This window comes from Agelaius tricolor, unplaced genomic scaffold (assembly GCF_023055355.1).
Source record: "Agelaius tricolor isolate 1412-34295 unplaced genomic scaffold, bAgeTri1.0.p SCAF_5, whole genome shotgun sequence".
Classification (NCBI taxonomy): Eukaryota; Metazoa; Chordata; class Aves; order Passeriformes; family Icteridae; genus Agelaius; species Agelaius tricolor.
The window spans coordinates 27606783-27633023 of record NW_027269265.1 but is presented as its reverse complement, the minus strand read 5'-3'; the positions used below and the strand labels follow the sequence as shown (position 1 = coordinate 27633023).

At 36.8% G+C, this 26241-nt stretch overlaps 1 long non-coding RNA gene across 1 annotated transcript in view; it reads right to left on the bottom strand.

Annotated features, from left to right (window-relative positions):
• The window catches only part of LOC139589989 (uncharacterized), a 109456-nt gene extending 99645 nt beyond the window's left edge, over positions 1-9811 (bottom strand). Inside the window, exon 1 of the long non-coding RNA XR_011679178.1 lies at positions 9533-9811. This is a non-coding gene — a long non-coding RNA (uncharacterized lncRNA). The remainder of the gene's footprint in view (positions 1-9532) is intronic.
• Between the last annotated feature and the right edge of the window lie 16430 nt (positions 9812-26241).

The window sequence follows — 26241 nt, the reverse complement described above, 5'->3', positions numbered from 1 at the left end:
CAACATGAAACTATATCAAATCCTGGTAAAAGTGGCAGCAAGGATAATGACATATATTTCAGCTTGTACCAATACCTATTTTGGCTCAGAACAACAACAGAAAATATTGATCAGACTGCTACATGTTAGATCAGTGTACAAGAATGACAATTTCTTCCCCAAAACCCCACACTGTTTTTATTGTTTCAGCTCTTTGACTCTTGCTGACTTGAGTTCCAGTCCCAAATGGACTTCTGATCAGCAGGGTAGCTGATTTCAGAACACAGAGAGAGAGAAAATGTGTAAAGTTCGTGAAGTACTCCACAAGCTCCAGCTTGCAAACCTCACAGAGATTGCAGCCCAGCCAGCTCACAAGCTCTCACCTAATACAACAGGCTGTAAGTTGTGAAGAAATGTGTTTAAGTATAGTCTCTACTGGCTTCAGGAAGTAAAACTGTTCCTTTAGTTTAGTCAAGTATTGCTTGCTGGGGAAGCTGAGAGGCCAATGTCCTAGGCTCACCAGTGATTTCTCCCTGTAAAATGGAAGTTAGCAATAATTGTGTGTATAATATTGTCTATTAGGTGGTGCATAAGGGCTTGCATTGTATGTACATACTGTAATTGTACAGAAAACATTACAGAGTGAGCCTGCTTTTAGCTTGATGCCTCATACAGTGGTAATTAAAGAGAACAGTCTTTTGATTTGCTACTATTTGCAGTTCTGCAGAAAAACTAGGTTTAGTCTATCATGTGCTGTGTATTGTTGCCATGTTTAATCTTCTGATTCTCTAGGAACAATTACATGCGACACCTATGGGGAATTTAATTCCTCTGCTCCTGCCTCTATGGCAATTGTAATTATGGTGCAGTACTATTTGGGGGAGGGGGGGAAAGAGAAAAAAAATATTGTGTTTTTTAGAATATAGCTCGGAATAATACCAAGATTAGATTTATACAACAATATAGTTCCAAGAATTAGCTTCCAGAATTAACCCTGTGTTTCTTTTCATGAGAGGCCAGACAAAACAAAAGCAATTGGTTATTGCAAATATTCTCATGTAAAGCTTTCCATTCAAGCCTATCAAATGTGTGTATCCTCCCAACATATGTGGGAGTTATCACAGCTTCTTTTTTCTCCTTCTCCAGCTGAGGAAACTAAGGCACAGAAATGTTCTGCCTGATTTGTCTTTTTGAAAAATCCAAAGGAGAGCAAATTAGTATGTGAGAAATTTTGAATTTCTAGCATTTCCAAGCTCCTTTCTTTTAGTGGATGCAGCTTTGAAGGAAACATAATGGGCGAAACACATGGCTTTTTAAGCTATAAGACCTTAAAAAAGTCTGTGAAATGAAACATAATAAATGAAAATATGTTGCTGTGCACTATTCTGCGGATAAATCCTGTTGAGCAGAATTGAAGATGTCATTGTCTGAATCACACTGTATGATCCCAACCAAAGGAAGTTGTAGACAGGTTATGCTATGGCATTCTGAAGGAAATTTAAAGAGAATCCAAAAAGCAATAGTGTATTAGAACTTCTTTTGTTCCTTATAAAAAAAGAGAAAAAATTATCTCTGATTCATTTGCAGTAAGGCCTTTTGATTTCTTTTATCATTGTGATGATTTTCAGAACTCATCTTGATGGCAATTCAGTTAGAAATTAAACTGTCATCAAGAAGTCCTCCAGTGTCTTCACAAGTTAACACTCTTGGAGGAGTGGTGCACAGATTAAATCAGGACAAATGCTCCCCAGAGTAGAGCCCATTCTGGCTGAAGAACTCCTTTAATAATAATGCAGAGGCTTATTTGTCTTAAATAAACACTAGTCCTGCAGAAGTGAAATGCACTCACAATTCTCCATGAGCCACCTGTTCACCTTAGCACCTTCAATAGTCTCCCTTACACGAAATGCAACATGGCCAAACCTGACCTAAAGATAGCAAAAAGATAACCCACTCCTTTGGTATAATTATACTGTACAAGAAATATAGGTTTAAGATAACTACCATGTTTTTCTTTTTGCAGTCTGTCCAACATAAGTTTAGTCATGTCAGAGAAGGTATAATGCTATAATTGCCTGTATGAATCTTGGTAGACAATGTGCTGCAGAAGTGAAGGTGCACAGTACAAACCCTTGCAGATCTGCTGCTGTGATTAACATGAGAAATTTTCATGAAAAAGAAAGTAACTAAGAGAAATGTGTTTTCTTCTGATAATTATCAACTTCTTTTGATACTGACATCAACAGAACTGACAAGATCTCTTTGAACATCAAGATTACCTTTCTGTGCATTCTTTCTTATTAAAAGAAAAAATACCTACATTGACATTTTAAGCTTTTCCCAGTTTTCCTCTCAAAAAAGGCAAAGGAGTTGATGGAAGATCTTTTCTAGGCCAAAGGGAATAAATCTCATACAAGAGCTAGTCAATTTTTTTCCACACAATCCTATTTTTTATTTTCTCTCAGTTATGAAAACAGCTAGCCTTTTCACTCAGTAGTAGTTCCATGTGTGAACTATCCATCCATTCTCCCCACTGTGTATTATGTTGTAAAAGACTTCTGGACTGGTACAAGACAGGTCAAGTTTTCCACTCAGAAAACAATCTGTGTGTTCACAGCCAATGTGATGATCTCCTTGAGAAGTCAGCACATGGGAACTGTCATTTGAAGACCTGCATTTTGCCACCATCTGCCAAACAACACTGAATAAGTCACTTGCAGTCTTTGTTCTTTGAATTTCTCATTTATGAGGCTATTATCAGCCAATATTTGCAGATTTTTTTTTTTTTTGTGCTTATGCGATACATTTAAAGTAATTTTTTTCTTTACTATGCCTTAAAACCATTTTTGGCCTTGTTTTCTCCAAATGTAAATATCTAACCCTCAATCTAGCCTGAACTGCATGCCTTGTTTTGTAATACGAACAGTGCAGGCATAGTGCAAAAGAGAAGAGACTCCAAACAGTGAATCTGAATGCACTTTTAAACATACTTTCCCATTGCAGATATTTACAAATGAAACCCTGTGATGCAGCATTTAATTCCCACGAGAAGTGTTATTCTCATTATATCTTCTGTCCGTATACAAGCTTCTGCTGTGTTACTTGTATTGCCTTTTTCGGCAGGGACTCAGAAGAGAGAAAGGATAGGAACTCAGACAGAATTACTAAACTGAAACACAAAGATAATGAACTCTAATGCAACAGGACAGCAAATTAAAAGACTGGGAAGTTGTTAGCCCATGCAAAAATAGGAAGAAAAAGAGCTTTATTCCATACTTTTGAAGCATTCTTCAAAGCTCAGAGAGCCTACTAAACGAAGCAGTCCAGCTAATCTGCCTAGAGCTCCTCAGTTTGGCTCTCTTTACAAAAGAAATCCAAGCAGACATTTTTAAGAGCAATTATTTTTTTATGAAAAGGAAATAACTAAGACCTAGAAAGGCACATTAGGGGCTAGAAGACACACCAATCAGGAAATGGTTTAAGATGTCCATTCAGCTCAATTTGTTTTAAAGTATTTCAAACCCCCTGAATACAGCAAATTCTACAAATAACCAAGTGGCTGGGAGACATAGTGCATACTGCCAAACAGATTTAAATGCAAAACCAAGACTCCTGTTTCCCAAAGCTGTGGAGGGTGATTATAAAATTGTCTAGTCTTAAGGCAAAATTAGTCTCTCTGTGTCTTGATTTGTTTCTCTGTATTTGCTTACCAGAGCCCTAATGTTCTCCTTCTGTGGAAATATATCCACAAAAGAACAAACTTATATAGAAAACTGGTAGTTCCAAAAATGGCATGGATTTGGCAAAATTGTGCCCTGGTTCACAACATTGTCAGACAGAAGTATTCAAGCATTATAAAACACCTTCTGTCCTTTGCTTTGGGATCAAAATTTAAAACACTTTAAATTATGCATTTAATAACACATTTTAGAATTTTATTTGCTTTTCATTTTGAAAACCTTGAGAAAATCTATATAATACATTAATTATTTTTTTAGAAATACAAAATCTATGAATTTGTCTTTTTATTTTAAAAAAATCCTCAGATTCCCTCTCTATCCAAATAATTTTAGCAGTTGAAACATACAGAAATGCACCATGTCTCAAAAGACTGTGAAAAAAGCTGGAAGATCACAGTATTGGATCCATTGGCTGCATTTCAATTTTATTGTTCCAGAAGTTTGTGGGTATTGTCACATGAAAGGGTACAAACCTATTATAATACTGACTTTTCAAGTAACTGGCATTCTGAAAATGTTCTGACACTTACCTGGGATTGGGGGAATTTTCTTTTTATTCTGGAAAAAAATAAGTTCTCTAAATCTCTTAGTCTGGATAGGAACTTAAGAAGTAAAAGAAATGAAGGCAATGTTTCCAGATTTTGTAGGGGAAAAAAAAGCACTTTCACTCAGAAAATCAGATCCTCAGCTGTGTCTGCAGGTTATGGAAAGCTACAACATAATCTTTCTGCAGAATGAGAGTCCTTTGCAAGGCTTGCAAGATGGAATAATACAGAATACTTCTAACAAGAGTATTGATTGCAAAAGCACATTTTCTTTCCTCTTACCCACATTTCTGATTTTAAAGGCCTACACAATAATGGTGAAGTATATGAAGCTTAAAACCCAGCAAAAGCTGTACAAGAAGGAATCCCTGATGTCTGATCAAAGGCAAGTTATTTGAGAAATTTCATGAGCAACCGCAACTATTTGAACGATAAACTAAAACCATCTATTGCGAGATGACATGTGAAATAATGTCTTTTAACTAAAAAATAATAAATGGGCATTAAGGCAGAATATGAATATAGTTAAATGGCAAATATCAGGTTTGTTTCTAAGACAAGGAAACAATTCCAGAGACTTTCAGCAAAGAAGTACTGAGTGACACACAATAGAAGCAGTCAGCTTCCAGGTTTCAGCACAAGTTGCATCACATAATGCAAGGAACAGCAGGAATGTATTAATAAGCATGTAACTACAAGACAAAGCTGTTGCGATGACTGCAGTCGTGCAGAAAAAAATTCTTTATCGGATTTCATAAAAATGTACAAAAGTAATTTTTCAGATCACATATTTGTGATATTGTAAGCAAATTAATATCAAAGATGGGTCAGGAAATACGATGATATAGTGAAAAAAGGTATGAATTGTGCCTCTTTTATATGTCAGTTGCAAATTTTATATGAATGTTGCAAATTCACAGTGGTACTTTTCTAGAATACTGTCCATCCTTCCAATATTGAGACTAAAGTCTCTGAATGCAAATCCCAAAGTGGATTCTCATTATCTGAAGAAAAAGGTGTGAAAGAAAAACACCTTAACTAGCTTAATGACATCCAAAATTAGGATATGTGGAATATCTATAATACTGAAAACCTTGTGAAACACCTGTATTATATATAAGATTTCATAATCATTCAGACTAAGTAAAAGCTGACCATGGCTGAATTCTCAATCATGTGACTGGAATATCAGTGTTTTCCACAATAAAGTAAAATATTCAAGTGTTATGGAGTAAGAACTCCCAGTAAGTGAACACATATCTTTACACAGAATAGCTGCAACCAAAGATAAGGGAATAAGCTTTCCACCCCAACAGGCAGAACACAGTTACCAGGCATGGGTGTGAAAACAGAACTACAGCAAGAATGGTAATTACATGCAGAAGAAAAGTGGCGACTTTAACCTTTGAAAGTAACGGTGAAGTGATTCATTCCATGGTCGTGATAGCTATTCTTGTAGAACAGTATGGTCACACTCATTCCAGAGGATCAGTCCAGCAAAAAGCACCTAAGCTAAAGAAAGCTAAAGCTAAAAATGTTTACAGTTATGTCAGGATAGTCAAAATACTACAGCCTATGTTCCTTTACTGACAAATTGTTACCTAATTGCTAATAGCAAGAGTCATGGCACACACAGCAAAGAAATGCTTTGATAGAAGCCTAGATAAATTAATTGTTTGGATTCAATATTTAAACCTTATGAACAAATGTACAATGGAACATAAAATCACCTTGGCTACAAATTTGCCTGTCTCCTGGATAGATATTGAAGTCACTTTATTGGATATTTGTTGCTATTTCTATTTGGCATTATGTTTAGGTTTCATAACCTAAACACTTAGGTTATGAAACCTTGCAGTAAATGGCAAGCAAAATGAAGTCTCAAATGTTCAATTAGTTTTATTTAAGCATTAAAAGAATTTCCTGGAATACACTTTCATTTGAGTCAGATTTTATATACATTTGCCATTATCATTTCCTATCATTCAAATAATGTTTCAAGAAAAATGTTTATAAAACCTCATTTTGTTCTGCTAACCCTGCAAACTAAATATGTTTCATTTATTTTTAAATTAAGTGAAAATTAGCCAGGTGTGATAGATAAGTTTTCTATACACAGGTCTAAATATTGACAAAAGGAGACGTGTCACTGGAAAAATCATCAGTCTAGCAATTATCACGTTAGCATGTTAAGTGGAAAAAGATGTGAAACTTCCAAATGTGTCAATACAGATTATTTCATTTCCACCAGCTATCAGCTATACTGTGAACATCAGTGCCTTAGTGTCTATTCAGCAACAAGTCAGTTTTTGCAAGCAAATATCTTAAGTGACATGAAGAATTGTCAAATCTCTGGCAAAATTATGCACATCCCCTTGAGAAATGGTCTGACAAGCAAATATTAGACATTTCTAGAAGGACAGACATTACCGGGATAGAGCCAGAGGCCACCAACTGGAACAACCAGTCAGCAAGACCTGTCTTTCTCACAGAAATGACAATGATTTTCTGGCCCAAATGTGAGTGGACAGGGAACAGAGGAGAAGGGGCTGGTGACCAACCTTTTCTACTGCTGCTGTCCGTCAAAAAAATGTTTCAAGAAGCTCAATTAAGGGACATTGATTAATGAGCAGCAGACAGAGCAATGAAGATAGAATAATGATCCTTGTAGCCAAAGTGCATTTAAAACACATATTTTTCTTTACAATGTAAATAATTATTTTCAAGAGCCCTGAGTAGACTAGTGCCTAAACCAGTGTTTAAGTTTTAAATCTTTCTCTTGCCTATAATAGCACCGATAATTTCATAGCAGCTTATGAGAGCCACAGCTCACAGATTTCATTATTTTGGAGGGAGGACTTAAGAGACTCAACCCAGTGAGAAATAACTCATGAAAAAAGGACACCTGAGATGATTAACACTTTCTTGCAAAGGTCCTGTAATGTTGCAAGATGTTGGATCTTGGGAAAAAAAAACCTCTCTCAATTTTTGAGTGGTCTTGGAGAGGTCCCAGCTGACTGGAAGCTGGCAAATGTTACCCCAATTTTCAAGAAGGGCAAGAAGGAGGAGCCCAGAAACTACAGGCCTGTCAGTCTCACTTCAGTGCCTGGTAAAGTTATGGAAAAATTATCCTGTAGCCATTGAAAAACATCCGAAAGACAAAACAGTCACTGATCACAGCTTCATGAGAATTCCTGTTCACCAAACCTGATTTCCTTTTATGACAAGGTAACCCACCTAGTTGAAGGGGAAGCCAGTTGAAGTAATCCTTTTGGATTTCAGTAGAGCTTTCAATACTGTCTCTCACAGGATCCTTCTGGACAAAATGCCCAGCTCACAGCTGGATAAACACATCAAGGGATGGGCGAGCAACTGGCTCATGGGTCAGGCACAAAGGGTGGCAGAGAATGGGGTGACATCAGACTGGTGACCTGTCGCTAGGGGGGTTCCATAGGGCTCCAGCCTCAGCCCCATGCTTTTCAACATCTTCATTAGTGACTTGGATGCAGGACTGGAAGGGATACAGAGCAAGTTTGATACTAATACAAAACTGGGAGGAGCTGTTGACTCCCTTGAAGGCAGGGAGGCTCTGCACAGAGCCACCATTCTGCTAAGGTAAGCAGAATGGGCAGGGCTTCAAGCACAGTCTGGGGACATCTATAGAGTGAACACCACCAATTTCAGTGACATTGGGCGAGACCATTACTGAATTACTCCAAACCACAAGCTGAATTTGTATGGATTGTGCAGAGCTACAGTACACCGGGATTGTTTTCTGGCTGAATTTTGTCCCATCTTTGCAAACTCTCAAGAAGACCATCTAGAATGCATGTGAGCAAGATAGAATTTGTGATGTAGTTTAATCACAGAAATCCAGTTACTGAAGTGCTGATCTTGCTTATAACAGCATTCATTGTACCATGGTCCAATAGAGCTTTTTAGGTGAAGAACAACAGAACAACTTCTTAATTTCATTTGTACTGCTTTTTCCTTAGAAGCATCCTTATCTGATATTTTAAGCCTCTTTTTCATTAGAAGTGCATTATGCAGGCTGCTGGTGTGATAGTCCAAGCGTTATTTATATTTAAAACTAGTTTTCCAAGGACATAAATCTGTATTTGTTGAGTCTTAATAAACACTATCATTTCACAAAGATCTACTACCTTCCCATCTATTTCCTTCAAAAATTTACTAATCTTTGACTTCTAAGCAAGAATTCTCAAATACATAAAACAGTGACAGATTACTGTCTTACAAATATCATAATTTTTATGTAAAATGTCTCAATGAACAAATAGGTTTTTCCTAATTTTAATTGCAAACCATTTGTATGGTATTAAATTTAAGATATTCTTCTCTTTTTCAATGTCGTCAGGAGTCCATGACTTGAAATCTCCTTTAGTATTGACTTCAAGATAAAATTTCAGTAGCCAAGAAGAAAGATATTTTAGTATTTCCTTTTTATCTTTTTTATTCTCCCTTGGTGCTCAGCATCAAGCAAGATTTGGCCCCAAGTTGTGGAGATTTTAGGCAATAGCTTCCCCATGCTTAAATTTTAAAAGTAGTTGCCATAGCAACTGCCAGACACAGCATATGGTGTGTCTGTTACCTCCAAGATAACAGAGCAAGTTCTAAAGAATTTTCTTTACAATATGTTATGAACCTTTGTACTTTTTACAATTTTTCAGAGTGCAGTATAAGGTACTGTTGTTCCCTGACATTCTCTTCAAGTTGAATGCTCATTTTGTAATTCTCTCTTTCATATTAGGGAAATATTTCCCTCTCTTACTTGTATTTTTATTCACTCAATATTCAGCAAAACAAAAAAGAATAAGGTGGGGAAAAGGAGATATTTTTTAAGTTTTATCTCAAGATTCTACTTAGTCTTGCTACAGCGTTCCCTTTCCTTCACAGTGACAATCCAAAAGAAAAAATACAAAAAAGGCATAAATCTTGTTTAAAATTCTCTACTATATAGGTGCTAGGCATGCAGACATTTTGCAGAACTCCATACAGTCTTCAACCCCTTGATTCCCATATCTGTCCAGCTTCTCCTCTCTAATGAAGAATTAATATATGTGCAAAGTGGCCTCAAACAAGAGGAACTCAGAAACACACCTGTCACCTCATGTTTGGTAGGTAGTACAAATCCCTTGTGTAGCAAAGACTTATGTCCAGACCCCTTTCCAAAATGCTTTTTCCCTGCTGTGTGTAGCTCCTAAAGAGAAAAACCTCTAGAGCAGCTTTGTGGGTGGAATGACTACCTACCTTCCTCCACACACCGGGAAGATGCCTCTGTCCAGTAGAGCTTACAGAAGTTCAGCCTTTCAATGCTTGCCTTGCTTTGCAGAATCACATGCAGATTTGAGAAATAAGGGTAATAGGCCTTTATTCCTCCTTCTGCACCTCTGTGGTTGCATAGGCTGAGACAGGATTAAAAGAATAGTTACTAGGATACATAATAATGTTCTGCTCTATAATTTTCTGTCCCCCGAGTCCTTCATTCTGACAACTTTCTGCAATTCAGGCACCTTCTGCAAAAATCTTCTAAAAAATTAAAAAATAAAACTGCACCAAAACAGGATGTAAGAGTGCACATTTAATTCTCCCCCTGAGGAGAAGCTAAGAAAGGGAATGAACTATTCATTATACACTTAGCTTAATGCACGACTACAAGGTGGTGACACTACTCTGATGAAGACACAAGATAGTGTAAGAACACGATAAAATATTTTAAGGGGAACTTTGCATGCTTGTGGGGTTTTTTCCCCTTTATTTATTCTTCTTTTACCATGGCTACTTCTCAAGGGACGGGTAGTCATTCAGTTATTGGAACTGCATATTGTTACCTTGAAGAAATACTTAGTCAAATGTCTTGCAAATTAATACTTTTATTTATTTACAAGTTGCATGGATCAATACAGCAATTATTAGTGTAGATGTATTTTTTTAAATCCTCTTTTGCTGCCTGGTCAAGGGGAGAAAGAGTAAAGAGCATAGCAGCAGGTACTGTTTCTGGACATTAGCTTTCAGTGTAGCTTTCAGCAAAAGAGAATGATTCTACTGTGGAAAAAAAAGAAAAAAAAAAGAAGATATTTTTCTGCTGAAAAGAGTGGCAGCTTTTTTTTTTCCTAGTAATAGCAGTTGAAATTAACTAAAAACCATAGTTACAGGAAAAACAATGGTAGGAACTTCAGGTTTTAGCTGCTAAATGGCATGTAACAGAGAAGGAAGGTCATGTGTGTTTCATCTCATCTTGGTCAAGCATTATTAATTTATTATTCTGGAGCATTTAAGAAAGAAAATTACTCCTGGTGACCTGACTGATAGAAGAATGGTGAGAAAATATGAGATTTATATTTAATTAATTTTTAATATTGTATTTATTATATATAATGTAAAAAGCATTATTAAATGAAAATGCTATAATGTAGGAAGACATAGCTGTCACCCACCATGTCCCACTTTTATATGTGCTGTAGGCAGTATCAGAGTATACAGGCACAATATTGGTTAAAGTCACTTCAATACCCATGAATGCCCTGTTTCTCTTGAATTTCAGTTTCAGAGGTTCTTATTGCTTACTTTTCCTTGCCAGCTCATGAATGGCATTATTTGTTGCATTGGACATACCCTTGATATTAAGGGTATTAAGGTCTCCACATGTTCCTTAGGGAACAGTTCATGTCTCATTCACTTCCTTCTTCTGAAACCACTTCCTTCCACTTAATCCTGAATTTTTCTGGTTCTGTTCTTAGCAAGCAGCCATCTCCATGGGCACTGGTGGTGTGTACCAGCCTGCCACCAGGCCACACAGTGTACAAGGAGGGTGAAAGAGGTGGGTTCCATCAGTCCTACAAAGAATAACCAAAGGGGAGATCTTAATGATCTTGCTGTCTTCAACTGCTTACTAGGAGGAAAAACAGAGCCAAACTCCTTCTGTGGGGCACAATTACAGCCCCATTTGTGCTACAGTTGGTAGCATGAATTGCAACAAGGGAAATTTCAGCTAGATCATAGGAAAAATGCTTTCATCACAGTCAAACAGCAGAGCAGGTTTCCCAGAGAGGCTGTGTCATTGCCACCACTCAAAGCCCAAGCAGGTGAGATACTGAGTAACCTAGTTAAGTTGATCCTGCTTTGAGGAGAGCCAGATGACCTCAAAAATTCTCTTTCAACCTAAATTATGTGGTGATTCTATTCAGTTCAGGAAAGCTCAGCAGGCAGTTTTCCAGTTTACCACTGAAAAAACTTCCCTAATTGAAAATCCGAGTATGCCTGACGGTTATAAATGAAAGGGTGTGATTTATCCAAAGTATTTGGTGCCACAGAGGGAAAGGTTAGTAGTTTTCACTTTTGGATGGCTTTTTCCTTTATTACCATAGAGTATGTTGAATTTAGTAAAGTTATTCCCGGTGAAAACACAAATAGCAGAGAATCAACTCCTGAACACGACTGCACCAAAAATAAAATATTCGAAAGGTTTCCTTTCAGCATGGCTTATTCTATTTCAGGAAACATAGAATCCAATAAGATATATGCAAAGCCCCTCTGTAATTAACTGTAAGTGAAGTATTTTGCTAAGTGTATCAGTAACTCCATATAAACATTTTTTCCTCCTGGATGGTTATAAACAGGCACACCATAACCTCGTTTTTAGCTTTTTTTCCACATAATAAATTCATTTTTCTCTTTGAAAAATGTCACTTTCTTTCTAGCAGGTTAGTCCCAGGAGGTCTGGTAACTACAATTACTCCATTTAAATATTCCACGGATCTGTCAAGACTCAAAAGAATTCTGTAGTGTCAGTTTAAATATAAATATATATAATTCTAGTTAATAATCATCACTTCAAGTCTGTTATGAAAACTGTATTACTCATTCAGAGTGTGTGTGATGTTGTGTATGTATGCAGCATTTGTTGCAGCATTTTCATTGATTTAATTGTTAAAAAACCAACCATAAACCATACTAATGACAACACATCAATACCCTCATGCAGAAAACAACATTGTTTTCAACAAGGTTAACTGATCTATAAGTGTTTTTTACTAATTACTTAAGGAAAAAGCACCAGAAATTTAGTAGCTTTTCATGTAGAGTAAATGCTATTGTAAAGGCAAATACCAGCAAAACATATTTGATGCTCTTAATTTCTGTAACATTTCTATGTGAAGAAAATCCTTTCATTTACCCATTACCAGCACTTTTTTTTTCTTTGTGGGGTAAAGAGGTTTGGAGAAGTTGGCAATTTTCTGCTACCTTATAAATAGCCTGAAACACTACACATTTAAAAGACAACCTTCTTAATGGCTTCAAAGCAAAAACTGTTATGTTGATCAAAAATATAAAACAGTGTATTTTCTTTAAGTCCAATGTGTTCATTGGATCTTTATTTACGTATCCTGCTAGAACAGCCCTTGCAATACAGGTAGAAATGTAGCTAGTTTTACAACAAAAGTTTCAGTGTAGCAGAATGAATATGCCCTTATGCCCAGCAAACTAATACCAATAAATAGCATTTTGAAGCTTTTAATCACCATGACAACCCACCTCGGATTCTTCAATAAAATGGCACCAACATACTGATTTATGCACACCTACCATGTGTTCATAAATATCATCAGTGTTGTGCATCTTAAAAACGTATAATGCCATTGATGTCTTTCTCTTGAAAAACTCATCAATCAGCACTAGAGCTAAAACTTTATTTGTATCCTTCTATTTATATTAAGTGTTGAGTAAACAGTTCAGTTAAATAAAAAGACAAAGAGATACAGACAAAATATGTCTCAAACATATAAGAACATTCCTCAAGTTTGAAAATCATCGGGAAAAACACCTGATATATAAATAAAATGGAGGAATTACTTCAAATATTTACAAAACAGAATTGGAATTCACATGCTAGAACTCTTCAAAGTACTCTTTCTGTCTCAGAAAGGAAATAGTTGACTTAAATATTACAAGCAGAGTATTTACTAAGCTGTGTGAGTAGGGATCTAATTATTGATATGAGTCACATTCTGCTTATGCTAGTGCTGGAAAAATCATGACAAATGTTCAAAAAAACTGTCCCAAGACCAAAATTCAATTCAAGCCACTCTGGGAAATGGGAGGTTACAGACATCTACCTATGTAAAGAAAACAAATACTGCCACTTACCCAGCACTCACAAAATTCACCAATTACAGTCCATTATCTTCCCTGTTTTCAGGACTGGTGCCCTGGACCAGCTCTGCCACCACAGCTGTAACATACGTGCCAGGGGGAGCTCAGTATTGTCACAAACCAAAGGACAATGTATGCTCAGGACTGCAGGCAGGCCTGCCACACTGGTCTGTGCATGGTCTGAATGGCGCACCAGACAGCTGCCACCACACCTCCCACACCCTCTGTCCCTCTGTCCCTCTGTCCCCTGCCCTCTGGAGCCTCCACTCCAGAACATCTTGCCATCATTTCCACATAACCTGTTTTAACAATCTTTCATTTCTGTAGCCAACCCAACCACACAGACTTTATTAGTCATTGTTAATTGAACGTATTTCAAGTACGATTTGTATCTGTTAGGACATTTTGCAAGGTAATAGCTGTCAAACTGGGCAGATTTCTTTGTCCTTGCTTCTCTCAGGAGGTGTCAAAGGGTAGCCTACCATCAGTATCAATTTTGGGAAAAGCATTTTCTACACACACACACACACACACACACACACACCAAAGGTGTGACAAGAACCAACAAAAAAAGAAAAAGTCAGATATCAGCCTTGGCTGTGGCACCCCAAGCCATCCCCCATTTTGTCATGAGTCTTCTTACCACAAGACCTTTTATCCCCATTTGTATGGTCAATCACAGCAGATGACATGAAGAACCTGTGAATCTCTGAGCCAGTCTGGAAGCACAGCTGATAAACTCAGCTGAAACATCTCTGAAATAACACCAAGTATTTTTTTGGGATAGACATGAACAAAAATGCTTAGCATTCTCCTCTTCTCTGATCCTTTCTACCATTCCTCCACTGTATTCTACGACAGAACAATACCATACATCCATTTGATGTATGGCCACTTGATCATACCTACATTTGCATGGTATTTCACAGCACCTGAAGGGCTTAGGATGAACTCAGGGCATGTTGAAGACCTACAGCATACATGAATGGCTTGGTCCCTAGAAGAGTCTCAGAAAGCATCTTGGATGCAAGCTGGGTGATTCCTGTATTTCACTAAAAGACACATAACAGAACTGTGCTTCAGCAAATGCGAGGGAGCAGGGCAGCAGGGGCTCTTTGCAGTCTTGGTGTAACCCATGCTGCACTATCTGTCTACTCTGCAGACATCCACCTGCAGTAATCTATCAGATATGTTAACTCTGCCCTATTCACTTAAGATCAGCTGAGAACTCTGTAATAAAGGTGCTAGTTTTAATATCAGCACAAAATTCTGCTTTTGCTCTACATGTCCATCCAAAAATAAAAGCTTCTTGCAACCAAATACATCCTATAATGTAGCAATACTAACAGAACTGTCTGTCCCAAAAACCTCTAGTTTTTCCACCCCTTTTCCTATGACTCTATCATAGTGAAGACATAAGATGCATTCCAAGATGGCATTGCATTATACTATCAAATCTTTGTAGAACATAAACCCATAGAGATCAAACTTACTGTTTTCTCACTATTTCTTTAAGGCACTGTTAAAATAAAATTAAAAATACAGCGAGCTGGACTTCTCAGGGCGCCTGAATATAGCTGAGAGTAGATTGAGAAAGTCACAAGTTCAGAGACACTAACTCCTATAAATCATAGTTATTTTTTACTTTATAGCAACTACATTGGTAACAAATTCATTTTAGATAAAAAACTTTCACTTCTCCCTGTGTTTCTAAAGGAAATCTAATATAGGGATCACAGGTTTTATATGGATTCAGCAGAGCTTTTGAGCTGTCAAGACTCAATCCAGGCTGTTAGAAGATTTAGCAAGGCAATGCATAGAAAAAATAAGCACCTTCCTCCTACTGAATGAGTTTAAGTTTTAAACCAATACTTCACTCTTTAAAAAAATGTTTTATCTGCTCATTTTATAACTACTGCATCACATAGTTGATTCTCAAGTCCAAAATACCACTTGTCTAGAATCCTAATGACATTTACAGGGCCTACAATTAAATAAACAAAAGATACTTTACCATTTTTCAGTGTCTTGTCCCTGTAAAAATTACATACTGCACTTCTACAGAAATGTATCTTTTCTTCTGTTTCGTTTATTAGATACAGATAAGAAGTTTTAGGTATCTCTTTATGTCTTGTAGCGCTAGTCTCTAAACTATATGCAAGTACTTTCAATGAAAAGAGAAAAAACTATAGTGGGAATAGCTTTATTGTCATATTTTACTAGTGGGTGTGAGAAGTGATTTAACTTACAGGTACTGATTATTTAATTGTATTGATATAGAGCATAGAGCCTACCATGACTAGTGAATCATTCAGACTGACAAGAGGAGGTGTAAAAAGTCTTAGTTCTTCTATTCTGCCACATCCTGCCACCTTTACAAAAGAAAAAGCTTTATTCACAAGTGGGGGTTAGTAAGCCATTAAAGTTCTTGATAACAGCTATGAATGTGTAAAACAAACACGTCAAAACCATACAGTATAGTTCTGTAATTGATTGGATAATGATTATTCCAAGAGATGACTATATCATCAGATGCACAATATAGCTGACTCTGAGCCTACATATGGTTTAAAAATAATCTTTGTAAACTTTACAAAATTAAGTTTATATGGTATATTCCATTTAATTTGTTAGTGTGTGACCTTTATTCAACACAGCTTTATAAACCATTTACTTGTTTAGATGTGAAAAGATCCACAAACTAATAAAGTCTTTGCTACATTGTATGAAAGAAATGGTACTTTATATTTTTAAGCTTATAGCCTTGTGGCAGTAGTTGATTAAGAGAACATGAATATAGCCTGAAAAATAATTGTGTTTTTGACAATACTTAACCAAAAATGAATCTGAGCCAGCAGAGCCCTGGCAGCCAGGAGGGCCAACCCTGTCCTGGGTGCCTCAGGCACATCACCAGCTTGGCAACAGAGGGGATTGTCCCGCTCCGCTCTGAGCTGGAGCAGCCTCACCTCGAGTGCTTGGGGCAGTTTTGGGTGCCGCAAAATAAGAAGGATGCAGAGCTGTTAGAAATTGTCCAAAGGAGGGCAGCAGAGATGGGGCCTGGAGGGGAAGCCATGTGAGGAGTAGCTGAGGTCACTCGGTCTGCTCAGCCTGGAGGAGACTGAGGGCAGACCCCACTGCAGTTACAGCTTCCTTGGGAGGGCAAGAGGAGGGGCAGGCACTGAGCTCTGCTCTGTGGTGACAGTGACAGGACACGAGGGAATGGCCTGAAGCTGTGTTAAAAGAAGTTGGGTATTAGGGAAAGGTTCTTCACCCAGAAGGAGGCTGGCACTGGAAGAGGCTCCCCAGGGAAGTCAGGGGTCACAGCACCAGCCTGACAGAGCCCAAGAATTTGAACAATGCTCTCAGGAACGTGGTCTTGGGGCTCTCCTGTGCAGGGTCAGGAGCTGGACTCGATGATCCTTGTAGGTCCATTTCCACTCAGGACATTCTATGATTCTATAAAAAATAATTAGCTGAATTTAGATAAATTCTCAGTCCTGCTTTCAACAACATAAATAGAAAAAGCTACCCATAGATAGGTTTGACTATGACTATCTGTCAGGCTTTAGAAATATAACAAAGTATAGGTTTGGAATCAAAAAGTCTGCTTTTCTTTTCTTCCTCATCAGTTCTGTTTTTCACTAAATTCAAGATGCTGAAAAGCAAGCAGGAGATTCAGATATATCTCTTAATTTCTCTTCAGTAGGAGGATATGATATGATGAAGATAATTTATTTATTTATAATTTATTTATTTATGATGAGGATAATTTTTTTAAAATATGTAAACTATCTGCTTTCTTTAAAACTTAAAGTTTTGATTTTTTACTGTGAGGAATAGATTTTTAAATCATACTTTTCTCATCATTTTTCCTATGGTATTTAAATAACACATAACTTTCTGGTTTTGTGGGGTTTTTTTTCAATATGTATTACACATATCCAAAAATTTTATATTCTATTTTTGGTATTATTAACTTTTCCTTTATTAGTATAAATTAATATTCATGGAAGTAGGCTAAAAGTAATACACTGAAGGCATTAACTAATTTGCCTGGTAACAGAAACATCAATTGTAATGTGAAATTTTTATTCGTATTACATTTTTCCTTGTTATTATCAGAAGAAACAAAATAAGGTAAAAGCTGTATTAGATAAGACTCAGTGCTGGTTAAAGAGTTCTGAACTAGTGACTATATTCACTAGGAGCTGAAAGAGTTTCTATTAAGTACTGTCATGTATTTTTTTTCCAAGAAATTGTTTTCTTCAACAAAGTACTAAAAATCTGCCTGTTACTTGTAGCCAAATATTGAAGGGAAATCTTACCTCCTTTTTTCATTTTGTACAAAAGACAACCACAATGAGTCTGACTGTAGGACAGAAAAGTCAGAAAATGAAGTTGAGAATGGTTGTGCATCCTGTACAATTTCATAGATAATACATTAGTAATGTCATTAGTAATGGACAACTCTTTAGTGAAAACAAGTTTATTTTACAGAATAAAAGTGAATGACATTTTTGACTGGCTAGCTACCTTCAGATAAGGAAGTTAAACTGTACTAAGTAATGCAACATGAAAAAAATATTGCCATAATCCTGGTCTAAGGTGAAGTTTGCAGGTCTAAACAGGTCAAAGAATAATCTTTGTGCTTGTAAATTTAGCACAGCTTACTCTTAACAACTGGCATTTCATGATTGTTGATAACATCCAAGCATTTTCAGAACAATGCATAACAGACTTTTTAGTTAAACATGAACTAAAAAATATGTCTGGCAATTCACCCTACTTATCAATTTCTAATTAATAAAAAGGATGAAACCACTAGAATTGAACTTACCCTGTGAAATGACAGGATTGAGGAGAATCATAAGAACAACTTAGAGATGTGAATGGGGAAAGTGAGCACTGATACAGGATGTTGTAAGACTGATAAAGAATTCTATTAAGATATTGTTATTCAACATCAAATTGTAAAAAATCTTTTTACATTAAGTGAAAAATCATAGAATTGTAAAGTTCAAAGAACAGATAATGCAATTATAACAGGATACAGGTGAGCTACTTAAATTATCATATTCCACTTAACTCAGTGATCAAAATAATTTTGCAACTCTATTATTTTGAGCTATGAAGAATAATTTAGAAAATCATTGACTCCATCTAGTGGCAATTTTCTGTAATTTTTCACTTGCAACTGCTTCAAGAAAATCAATTTCAAACCTTCATTTTAATTTGTTACAAGTCAAGAAACAACAACAGAAAACAACAATCAAGAAAATCAGCCCACACCTCTTGCAAGAACAGTGCTCAAAATATTCTGCAAAGAAAGTCACATCATTTTTCATACACTGTAGTTTAGGAAGCTGAGATGGAGGGAAACAAAACACCTTTGGTCACTGGCAGAATATGGACGAGAGCCTCAGCTTCCCCAGCCATAGGCTGTCCCTCAGAGAACCAGGATGACAGAGGCAATTTTTCTCCTTGGATATCTTTGCCTCAGATTACTGCTAGACTACTGGTGGCTGGTAGTCTGAATGAAATAAAAAGGAATTAAATGAAGTTGTCTTTTTCCTTTTCATAACTTAGAGGAATCGAGGCACATCACTTAAGCCACCACATTAGCCACATACAAGTAACCATGTTTGCAGGCTGCTGAAACAATATAAAGCATCAGACCTCAGAACATGTTCTGCTTACTCAGCCCCCACAATGTACAGTTTAATCAAAGTGGCAGCATGGCATGAAGAAATTTACTCTGCAACTCCCTAATGATCTACCTTATTCCAGAAAATAAAAAATCCCCAACACACACACACACACAAAACCCAAAACAAAGAAACAAACAGAACCTTATAACAGATCAAGTCTCCAGGGCGATAATTGCAATTTTTAAAATAACATTTTTCAAACTGTAATTTTTCAAAAATTTTTCAAAAGCATTTAACCCAGATGAAGTAATTTTGGATAATCTCATTTATATAACTACTGAAATGTAAGTGTGATAGGGAAGTTTGAGATGTGGAAAGCTACATGTTTATTCAGGGTCATTGAAAGAAAAATTAAGTCCGTAGTGATCAGAATCTAAGGAACTATAGAGAAAAGTGATTTTAACATTGTGAAGTTTTGGGGCCTTGGGGGAATGCAGAGATCAAAAAAGTTAATTTTCATTCCTGTTTTTACAACAATACTTGTAAATTGAAGCTATATAGTGGACCTCAGAAAGGAGACACAGTATTCATATCCAGAGTTTCCATAACAGGACAACAAAAATGACACTGTTCCAGTCTATGTAAAGTCAAATATGTAACACTTCCCAATTAATAATTTGGAAAGCTATCCATAAATTTTGAACTGGTCCATAGCTATGAGGAAAATATCAACTAGTGATAGGAATAAATATCATTCCATAAAATGGATGATTGCAGTTCAAGTCCAGCTTGAGCTGATTAACACTATCTTGTCAGTCACAGTCTGCACAGCCAAAAGAGCTATGACACTGAGCGAGGGATTAACACTATAGTAAAATGGGCTTTCAGAGGTAAAATTTGAATGTTGAAACCATTCACTGGTGAAATTATCCAAAGATTATTTTAAGGAAGTAAACTTGGCAAGCACAGCACTATCCTAAGAGTAGCATAAACAGTACATGTCAATAAAGAAGCTTAGTTCCCCTCTGCTGGTTTTAGTCAACCACAGTTGATTCACAGAATTTCTACAGCTAAACCCCATCCCACTCAAACCCATCTTCTCTTTGACAAGGGTACTAGTGAAAAATCACTGGATTGAAGAAATTCCTAGCTACTAACACTTGTTTTCCCAGCCATTATGTTCAGTGTTCAGTACACTGCTGCTTCCAGGACAAAGTAGAAGGATTCTACGTGCTGTCCTTATCAACACCTATGGATGAACAGAGCAGCTTTAAATAATTCCCTAGACAATGGAGAGTGACTCCATAGCTAGTCACTTTACAAATGCTGGAATTTCATAGGATAGTTATCTCTCACATATGACTACCAAAACAAAAAATTAGAGGAAAAGTTCATTTCAAATTTTCACGTAATGGAGATACAGGATGACTTCAGATCTTAATAAAAGCTAATTGCAGCCTAGGAGATCTGTCAGTTAGAATATATTACATCCTCTACAGCATCTGATTAATATTTTGGTATCCATAAATAAGATGTAGATCAACAAAATAAATGCAGTACCTGAAGCAAATACAGTAACTGTATTTTTCATTGGAAATGATGCAGCAGACTTGTAAGTAACATAATTAATGTATTAAAAATCCTAGTGGCAGGAACTGGCACTTTCTATTTCCCTTCTAAATTATACCATAGAGATGATCCCAGTGCACAGTTCTGATACTGTGGTCTTGTAGCTGCAGATTAGAACCTTCTTCTCCTATTACAATCATACCTTAGAGAAAAGAAAAATGCATGAGCAGACTTTTTAATAGTTTAAAACCAATCCATTTTATAATAAAATTATTTATTTGTAACTGTTTGTACTTTTAAAAAGAAAAAAGGCTGCTTTCCCTTGATTGTCATTCAGTAGAAGAATGTATTCCAGGAATTAAGAAATCACCTGCTATTTTTAATCTTTTGTCTAGCCAATTTTCAGATCCTGGCCAATTTGCAGAATGTGAGAAGTCTGGATAATCATGGAGTGTGGTAGTGAATTTCAGCTCTACATTTCTGCAATGAGATAACACTTATGAGACAACATTTCAATCTAAATTATTTCTGTTCTCCAAAACAGGTCTTCCTCAAGAGGAAGAATTCTTAGACAATAGTAAAATAAACACAGAGCGCTTATGTAAGTGCACCACAGCCTAAGTCAGGTGCAGAATATATCATCATCATTAAAATGATCAAGATTTCAGGTTATCTAGCCATTTCAGAGCTGAGAATTTAACCTCATCTCAGCCCTTGAGAAGAAGTAATAGAGAGGTTTATGATCAAATTTCCTTTCTGTGTAAATACAAAAGAAATCATTGGTAACAAATACAAAAATCAGGACTCAGACTCATTTGTCTTCAGCAAGTGATGCTCCCTTGGCTGCTTTTACTTCATCTGGTATTTTCCTTACATCTATCCATGAACTTCATAAGAGTAGTGCATAGGTCTTTCTCCCCCAAAACTCTTAACTGTGGCATCAAAAGGCAGGTATTGTGACCTCCCTGATACCTTCCTGCTTTTTACTTGTGGGTAGCTCATGGCTGCATGCCAGGTACCCACCAAAGCTGCTCTCTCACTCTACTCCCCTTTGCAACTGGAGAGGGGATGGGGATGGAAAGAAACTATAATAAAAAGTTCATGAGTTGAGAGAAGGACAGAGCAAGATCACTCACTAAACAACATCACAGGCAAAACAGACTTGAATTTGGGACATTAATTGAATTTATTACAAATCAGAGCAGAGAAGTATAATGAGAATAAAAAAATCTTAAAAACACTTTCCCCCCTGCCCTCCCTCTTTTCTCAGGGTTCTATTTCCTCCCCCCTCATACTCCCTGCCATGGCCCAGGGAGACAGGGAATAGGGGTTTTGTTCAATTCCTGCCACTACTCAGGGAGAGGAGTCCTTCCCGTGCTCCAGCATGGGGTTCCTCCCCATGTTTCCACAGCAAACAGTTCTCCACAAACTTCTCCAGTATGAGTCCTTCCCACAGGCTACAGTTCTTCACAAACTGCTCCAACGTGGGGCTCCTCCCACGGGGTGCACTCCTTCAAGAACAGTCTGCTCCAGCATGGATCCCCCACAGGGTCACAAGTCCTAACAGGAAAGCTGCTCCAGTGTGGGCTCCTCTTGATGCTGACATCTCAAGAGTCATAAAAAAAGTTAACAATCTGCCCAGAGAGTTATAGGGAATGAGAAGGGGTTATGAAATAGGGTCATGCCTTATTCTTGCAAAAGGTGGAATATGTAAAAATTTTCTTAAGAAAGGATGTTCTTTGATGTTTCATCTTTGCATACTTTCAAGCCTAATCAACAACAAAGATTTAATCTGTGAAACAGATAGCAGCCATATGCAAGCTCTAAGTGATGTCCAGGTGTTAGAAAGGCAAATTACTTATTTGCCTTGTTAAGGTTTAGGGATTGACAGGATCTAATGATCTCACACCTAAAGGGAGGTTAAACAAAACTTGGGAAGAAGGGTAAACCACAAAGAATGCATCATTTATGGGCCACAAGGACATTTGGCAGAACATCCAAGATAAGGAAGAAACTATTAAAACCAACTCAGCAACTGTGCTGAATGAGCTCCGAGGAAAACTGAATTCCATCATTCTGGCAGGGGGAAATCTGCAGCCACCAACTCACAGACCACCAACCCTGGAAACCCACTGACTCAAGAGAAAGACTGAGTATGCCAACTAATTAGCATGAGAAGGCAAGAGAACCATTAACCAATAGAAGATAGAATATTAATTAATAAGAGAACCATGTCATTTATAGCTAATAAACATTAATGCCTTTGGCTGGTAAAATAGATAAATAGTAAAAAGTTTTGATAGTTGGTGTGCTTGATTTGTGGAAACCTCCACCTTGTACCCTGCACAGAATAAACAATGTCTGCTTTCTAAACGAGACTGGGCCTGTGTTTGGAGAGCTCCTAAAACTGGCAACACTCCCTCCACAGGTCTGCAGGTCCCTGCCAGCCTGCTGAAGTGCAGGCTTCCAAAGGATTCACAGTCTTCTCTTGGGCATCCACGTGCTCCAGTGTGGGTCTCCTCCACAGGCTGAAGGAGGATCTCTGCACTGTTGTGGTCCTCCATGGACTGCAGGAGCACAGCCTGACACATGTAGTCTTCACCATGGGCTGCAGGGGAATCTCAGATCTAGCAGCTGGAGCACCTCCTGTCCCACCTTCTCCACTGACCTCAGTGTCTGCTGAGTTCTTCCTCTCACATTTTCTCACTGCGTTTCTTTGGCTGCAGAGATGTGTTCCATCTGCACAAGAACTTTTTTCCTTCTTAAATATGTTATCACGGAGGCGTTACTGCCATTGCTGATGGACTCAGCCTTGGCCAGCAGCAGGTCCATCCTGGAGCTGACTGGCATTGGCTCTGCAGGACATGGGGAAGCTTCTGGCAGCTTCTCACAGAAGCCACCCCTGTAGCCACCCCCAGCCCCCAAAACCTGGCCAGGAATACCCCATACATACTGAAGCAAAACACATCAGCAGAGCAATCATTGAGGCCATCAACATTTTTCTTGCTTTTGTCAGACTCCAGTACTAAGCTTTTGTGGTGGAATTCCTACATTAGCATATAGTGTTTTTTTAAAGAGATTAATTGTTACAAATCAACAAAGTTGCAAACAGACACTCTGGATCTTGGAGCTGGGATCTTCATTCATATGTAATTCAAAGGTATTTGTGCTGCACAGGACAATTATACCCTCAGGGTACACCAGTGTTTTCATGTGGGAGTGGGCTTGTATTTCTGTCTTGTCTGGGTCTGATGAAAACAAAATGTTTGCAGGGTGCACAGAAGGATGATTCACCATTGCCTGAGAAGGCAAAATTAGCATCTTGATTGTCACAGTTAAACACAAATGTCTTAAAAAACCATGCATATTTAAAAATCCAACAACTCATTTTTGTAAGGGCAGATTCCTTTTCAGATTTGTCCGTGTATGTGTAAAAAATTATGAATGATATTCAGGGCGTTATTATGAAAGGAAAAGAAAATGTGATTGACTGGATATTAGGTGAAAGGGAATTTAGAGTCAACTCTGAATGATGGTCAGCCCTTAATGACAATTCAGGGGTATGTTTCCAAATGCTTCCATGCTTTCCAAAATCTGGGTCTCTTTCTGACATTTTCATTGAAGAGCAACATAAGCCCTAGACTATTAAGAAAGAAAAACAAGTACTAATCACTTCTTAAGTTAGGCTGTCCATAAGATTTTAGCAGAAGTAATATGCTGAAAACAGAAAACTTTCAATTAAAAAAAATTACCATCTAACATGCACTTTTAAATGATTTTAAGGTTTGAATTTTGTTTGATTTCTGTGTCCACTGACTGCTCCCTCATCTGAATTTTCTTGGATTGTTTAAGGTAAACTGTTTCGCTCCACTCCTGTATAATTATTAATGGACAAATAAGCTGTCTGCAGTCTATCCAACTGAAAAACTTTGGTTCAGCAGATTTCACCTAAGTTTGCTCAATTCTGCTTATTTATAAAACCTCTAATATTTCCACAATAAATTTAACAGAAAATAGGAGCCCTTAAAGGAACAACCCCTGTCCACCTTTAAAATAAATATTTATATAAATGCTCAAAGAAAATGTTTTCTATTCTACTTTACCCTTATAAGTAAGATTCTTGCCTGAGGTGGATTAGGAATTTCATAAGCAAGGCTACTTATCTCACAAATTATGTTAAATATTTGTATGCTCAAACAAACATCTCAAGAAACATTAACCTATTTCAAAGGTTTAAGAAACACTGGAAGGCATCAGCATTCGGAGAACTAAGTGGCAGTAAAATTTCAAAACATTTTCCCAACTAACTATTTTCCCTAAAGCTACTTACTGTGCAAAAACGGATACAATTTTCTTTTGGAATATTTTGTAAGTGTCTGAATCAAAAGCATTTCATCAGCATCACCAATAATCTATTCTAGAAGATGCTTTCTGCAAGGCAAGTATTAGCTGATATTTAAATAGAGCTTTCAAACATAAAACACATCATGAACTATTGAAGTAAAACAGCACATTCACATCTACAGTCTAGAGTTTCATCGTTTGGATTGGGAGAAATGGAAGTTTTTCTGACACAGGATGAAAAAGGAAAAACTTTTTACTTTTTTTTAACTGAATTTAAGAATCTCAACAAACTAGCAAGTAAAAAACCAGAGATATATAAACTATATAGCTGGTCATCACACGTGGAAAGATAATTTTAAAGTGCTTTGTGAACTTCAGAAGAAAATAATAAGTCCATGATTTAAAAATAAATAAATAAATAAATAAATAAATAAATAAAAATTTTAAGGTAACTGGACATCTTTCTTTTAAAAACAATTAAAGAATAAGGACTTTATTAGTTATTATGTTAATGTTATTATTATATAACCATGTAAATCGAGTATAATATGCTGCCATCATGCATATATCCTAAAAATTTTATAAGCTATGACATGACTAAGCATCTCCATACGTGGCTTGGAGTTTTAGACAGCTTACCATACTTCAGATGCTTAGAGGATGCACTGCTTGTCAGAGTTTTACATAAATATAGAAAAATGTTTGAGACTGTATCATTAAATTAAAAAAAAAAAGTTCATAAAACCCAGGAGTACACTCAGATACATTCAAATGTTAATATTTCCCTTAGAGGTCTTTCTCCCTTATGGGTAGGACTACCTGATTTCTGACTGAGAAAATTGACAATAATAACAATAATAACTATAATAACAATAATTTTCATAAGTCTACAGAACTTAACAGCTGAACCAAAATGAAATAGTCTGTATTTGGAATCATACAGGATACATGTTTGTATACAGCAAATATATTCTGTAATATATACCAGAAATAGTGTTATATATTACAAAAGATGGAGGTAGTATAATAATAACGACCTTTATTCAGTACACCATTACTTGAGACAGATATATCCAGAATATGGCAAACTGGGATCTCAAAAGACAACATTGAGGCTTATCATTTCCATTGGCAGTGTGACAATTCCTTATATATATTAGAATAGTTAGCAAGCCAGACAGGGTACAGACAAGAATGATACTCTACATTTCTTGAAAATGTGCATTTGAATCCATGAAGGAGAAT